The sequence below is a fragment of the Petaurus breviceps genome, unplaced genomic scaffold (assembly GCF_028583685.1).
Source record: "Petaurus breviceps papuanus isolate PSGF00001 unplaced genomic scaffold, PetGlider_PUasm1.0 79, whole genome shotgun sequence".
In the NCBI taxonomy this organism is placed as follows: Eukaryota; Metazoa; Chordata; class Mammalia; order Diprotodontia; family Petauridae; genus Petaurus; species Petaurus breviceps.
Window position 1 is genome coordinate 5,519,286 of NW_027186523.1, and position 6,000 is coordinate 5,525,285.

Below are 6,000 nucleotides of genomic sequence, written 5' to 3' on the forward strand. Positions count from 1 at the left end.
GGTGGAATTGTGAACTGATCCAACCATTCTGGAAAGCAATCTGGAATTATGCCCAAAGGACTATAAATAATTTCATACCCTTTGGCCCAGCAATACCACTTCTAGGGTTGTATCCCAAAGAGATTATAGAAGTGGGAAAAAGACCCATATGTACAAAAAATATTTATAGCAGCTCTTTTTTGTGGTAGCAAAGAATTGGAAATTAAGGGGGTGCCCATCAATTGGGGAATGGCTGAACAAGTTGTGGTATATGCATATATCCATAATATATATGGTATATGTTATAGAATACTATTGTACAATAAGAAATGAGGAGCAGATGGACTTCATATTTACCTGGAGAGGCTTATACGAACTGATGCTGAGTGAGAAGAGTAGAGCCAGGAGGAATTTGTACACGATTACAGACACAACGTATGTGTGACGACCAACTTTGATAAACTGGACTCTTCTCAGCAATCCAGAATCATAAGTCAAACCCAAAAGACTCAGGATGGAGAGAGATGTTTACATCCAGTGAAAGAACTGATATTGAACCAAGATTGAAGCAAACTACTTGCCCTTTTTCATTTTCTTGTTTGGTTTTGTTTCCTCTTTCCCATTCTTCATTCCATCTGTTACAATCCTTCTTTATAACCTGACTAATGCCTAATGTGAAAGTATTTTCAGATACTATACTTAATTGTATGCCGCCATGAGGGGGGAGGGAGAGAAAATTTTAAACTCAGGAATTGTGGTAATGAATCTTGCAAACTAAAAGTAAAATAATAATGACCAAAAAAAAAAAAAGATCACTTACTAAGTCATAGTGGGTCATGAATTGTACTGTTGGAGGGAATACTCACATTCTGGAAACCATAGATCCTTAAAGAAGTACTTTCATATACTATGAAGTACCTTGTGACAGACCTACTCTCTAATGAGCTCTATCCTGCATCATTAACCACCTTCTTGGACATCTTGAACTGATTATCTTGGAGGCATCTCAAACTCAACATTTCTAAAAGAGAACTCATTTTTCCTCTCAAACTCTTCCCTCTTCCGAACTTCCCTATTACTTGTCAAAGGTATCACCATCTTTCCAATCACCAGGTTTGCAAAGTCAGTGTCACCTTTAACTCTTCATTCCCACTCAGCCCTGCCATATTCAATCTATTGTCAAATCTTGCCATTTCTAACATCTCCTATATGTCCCTGTCTCTCTATTCACAGCCACTACTCTTTGTTAGGACTTCATCAGCTCTCAGCTGGACTATTAGAATAGCCTTCTTATTGGTCTCTATGCTTCATGTCTTTCTCCATTCTGGTCCATCTTCTGCTCAGTGACCAAAGCAGTTTTACTAAAATGCATGTCTAACCATAATGGACTCCAATGGCTCCTTATTACTTTGAGAGCCCATTATAAAGTCTTCCATATGACATTCAAAGTCAATCACAACATGGCGCCTTCATATCTTTCCAGTCTTCTCTGCTCCATACACTCTACAAGACACCTATATGGACCTCCTTACTCTTCTTTACACACTACACTCTTATTTCCTAACTATGCAATGACTATCCCTCATACCTCAAATGTTTCCCCTCACATCTATTTCTTAGATGCCCTGGCTTCCCTCATGACTCAGCTCAAATCCCACCTTATTCAGAAGGCCTTTTCTAATTTTCCCTGTTGCTTGTACCTTCCCCTCTCAGTTTATTCTACATCTATATGATATATCTCTATGTGAGGTCCTTGAGTACATGGACAGTGCTTTTGCCTTTCCCTATATCCCCAGAACAGTACAGTGACTAACACATAGTAAATACTTTAAAATGCTTATTGATTCATTTTTATTTAATTATTGTACTGTTATTAGCATTTCACATATATACCTGCTCCAGCTGTCTTTCCACCCAGAACATAAACTCCTTAAAGTCTAAGATTATGTTATATTATCTTGTATAGCCCATAGTACTTAAACATAGTCAAATACATGAATGAATCTATCCATCAATCCAGGCATACAATCAGCTAACATTTATTGAGTATTTGCTATATAAAAGGCACTGGGCTAGTAGGTTTCTTCAAGGTTAAATGATTTGCTCATGTTCACCCAACCAAATGTCACAGCTGGGATTCAAATCCAGGTCTTCTAAATCCAGCACTGTTTCATCATACTTTGGTGCTAGGCACAATGGTCTTTTGGGATAAATATTGAATTAAATGTTCTGTAGACATCTCAAACTTAACATGTCCAAAAGACAACTCATCAGTTTCCCCCTCAATCAACCTAATGATTCCCAGGGATTCTTGGGTCCACTTTTTGATAACCAATAATTGATTATAAAAGTTCTAAATCATTGAGCTCATGACAAGTTCAAATTCCAGTTCTGCTACTAATTATCTGGATAACTTTAGCCAAGGCATTTAACCTCTTTGGGTTGTAGTTATCTGCAAAATAAAGAAGTTTAACTAGGTGGTAATTAATGTTCTTTGAGGCTATTAATTTCTAAGATATATCAAATATGGTAGAATCTCACCTACTCATTCCTGGCCACTCAAGAATCTTTGCTTTTACCCAGACCAGTTTGCACAGGAGTAGAAAGTGGGTGATACAGCCTGATAATGATTTGGTATTGCTTCTCCAAACTAGTTCCTGCTCTTTTTTCCTGAAAACACATATTCCCAGCTTGATTCCACTATTTAGAACTATTTACTAGTGTTCCTATCATCAATGTCAACTCTTGTCAGCAAAAGGAATTTTGCCACTAGCTGCTCCAGGGTTGTGGAGGACTGACGGTGTGTGGAACATTAATGGTGGTGGAAGTAAATAATCTTGGGAGCAGAACAAATCGTCTGAGCAATGAACCTATTTGTGTTTATCTTTATTTTAACTGCATATGGTCTTAGGCAATGAAAATACTTGAAGTTTTACTGCACTATTTCAAAGACAGCTCAAAAAGAGACAAAGAAAGGCAGGACAAAGATGATAAAAGAAGGGAGGCAAAGATGAATAAAAATAGGAATAGTGAATGCTGAAGAGGCTACAGAAAGATATGCATACTAACAGACTCCTGGTGGAGCTGTGAAACGGTTCTATCATTTTGGAAAGCAATTTGGAATTATGATAAAATGTCTATAACTTTTAATCTAGAGATTCCACTCCTGGACCAAGAAGGCAAAAGACAGAGATAAAGGACCCATATACACCAAAATATTCATGGAAACACTTTTTGTGTAAATAAAGGTGAAACTAGAATGAATGCTGATCTTCCCTTCCCTCTGCCTCTACCTTGCACCCAAACTAACATTCCAGTTTCTGTCTTGGGGTCCTAAAATCCTGACTGATAAGAGTTATTGACACCTAGCCTGAACCAGGTCCTAGCTTGCTGCTTGTAGGCCATCTTTTTATCTTGCCAGTATATAAAATCAGTTATCCCCACTTCCAGCCCCAATCCTACCCTTTTCTAACTTGATATCTGGGTAAAGTAATCTAAAACAATAGAACCATTTAACCAAAGAAGCAGTCACTTGCCCTACTCTCCATTCCTATGCCTACCAAGACCAAAACATCCTTCCTAATCTTCTCCCTGATAAGAGATCTGAATCTCCACCAGTGTTGTATTTAGTACTAGGTACCACGTTTTAGAAAGAACATTGCTCCTAGAAGATAAGCAGGGGTCTTCAGTATAATGACATATGAAAATCAATCAAGAGAACTGGACATAGTGATCTTGGAGAAGAAAAGACTTAGGAAAAACATGATAGCTTTCTTCTCATATTTAAAGGGCTATCATCTGTAAGTGAGATTAGATTTGTTCTACTTGGTCACCAAGGGGCAGAAATACAATCAATTAGTGAAAGGTTCAAAGAGGCAGATTTTGACTAAATTTGTTGGGGGGGGGGGAGGAACTTACTATAATTACTAATAATTAGAGCCATCCCAAAGTAGAAAAGACTGCCTTGGGAGGTAGTAGGATGAACTTCAACAGAGATCTCTGAATTTTGGATGAGAATCCACCGGGTATGTTGTAGAGGGGAATCTATTTCATTAGGTATTAGCTAGCCTTTGAGGTCACTTCCAAAACTGAGATTTTACTATTCTATGAAACAAACATTAAAGTGAGAAAGAAAAGGAAATAATAAGGGTGGACTAATAGAGTATACAAATTAATTTCAATTCGGCCACATTTACTAAGTTCCTACTCTGTGCAAAATATTCTGCTTGGTGATAGGGATTTAAATATAAATAAAAAACAAACATAATGTAAGACAAAGAGCTTACATTTTAATCAAGTTGGGGTGGGGTTTACAACATTTATACAGATTAGTATAAATCTTCCTGTGCTAAGCTTGTGTATCTCTTACCCAAGGGGTAAAGACTAATTCAGAATACTTCAGAATGCTGTGCAACTATTTTCTCTACCCTGAACTGCCGTGTCATATGCACAAATTCATACTAATAATATTAGACATTCCTTTGATTCACAAAATCAAAGCAGTTGTTTGCTTTATTACATAGCTTCGCTAGAATTGTGCTATATGGGTCAAAATGGAAGCTGGAGAGGATGATAATACCTATATTGCTTATTTTGGTATTTTTGAAAGCAGTGTGGACTTATTCAGCAGGTGGAGAATATTCAGGCAGAAGGTTTATAGCATTCTATATTTTCCCTGGAAACCCTTTCCTCAGTATTAACAATGAGCAATGTGACATAGAAGGGGAACTACATTAAAAGCCAGAGGATTTTAGTTCAAATCCTAGCTCTACCATTCCCCAATTGATAAATGGTCAAAAGATATGAATGGACAGTTTTCAGAAAAACAAATCCAAGCAATCAGTAACCATATTAAAAATAAAAGCTCTAAATCACTAATAATGAGAGTTGCAAATTAAAGCAATTCTGAGCTATTACCACACACCCATCAGATTGGCAAAAGTGACAAAAAAAGGAAAATGGCAAATGCTAGAAGGGCTGTGGGAATACAGAAGTATTAATGCACTACTGGTAGAACTCTAAACTGGTCCAGCCATTCTGGAGAGCAATTTGAAACTGTTCCCAAAAACTATTAAACTCTGTATACCCTTTGACCCAGAGAGACTGCTACTAGGTTTATACCCCACCAAAAAAAAAATTAAAGAAAGAGGTAAGGAACACATATTTATAGTAGCTCTTTTCATGGTGGTGAAGAATCAGAAACTGAGGAGATGCCCATCTACTGAGAAATGGCTGAAAAAATTATGATATATGATTGTGATGGCTACTATTTTGCTATAAGAAATGACAAAGGGGATGGTTTTGGAGAAACCTGAGAAGATTTGTATGAACTGATGCAAAGTGAAGTGAGAAGAATGGGGAGAAAAATTTACAACATAAAAACAATACTGTAAAGAAAAACAATTTTGAAAGAATTAGAAACACTGATCAACACAGTGACAAACCAAAATTCCAAAGGATTCATGGTGAAACATATCATCTACCTCAAGATCAGGAGGTGACAAACTCCAAGAGCTAACTGAAACATATTGTTTTGGATATAACTGATGTGAGAATTTGTTTGCTTGATTATACATATTGGTATTGGGTTTTGTTTTCCTTCCTTTCTCAGTGGGTTGGGGAGAGGAGCTGAGAGGAAGATAATTTAGAAAGGAAAATAAAATAGAATTGAATTTTTTAAAAAGAGAACATAAACTAATCCTGACTCTAACACCTTTGTGACCATGAGCAAGTCAACTCACTTATTGGGGCCATAGTTTCTTCATCTATAAAAGGAAGGGCTGGGCAAGAGTCTAAGGTACCTTCTAGCTTTAAAGACTTATGATGCTCCAATAAAGTTTTAAGAATTTTATTTCATTAAACTAAAAACTGGTATTCGTGGTATTCATCAGGTTTGGAACCCACTTGGAAAACCTGTCAACTTGGCTGACAATTTTTTAATCAGAGGCACCTTGTAAATATAAGCTAAGGTTAGGCTGCACTGAGTTAAGTTTGAGAGATCATAAGGTTAATAGGGATAAA

At 36.8% G+C, this 6,000-nt stretch overlaps 1 protein-coding gene across 2 annotated transcripts in view; it reads right to left on the bottom strand.

Moving 5' to 3' along the window:
- The window catches only part of LOC138175799 (inositol 1,4,5-trisphosphate-gated calcium channel ITPR2), a 529,022-nt gene that overhangs the window by 21,651 nt on the left and 501,371 nt on the right, over positions 1 to 6,000 (bottom strand). The gene's annotated exons all lie outside the window — the stretch shown is intronic.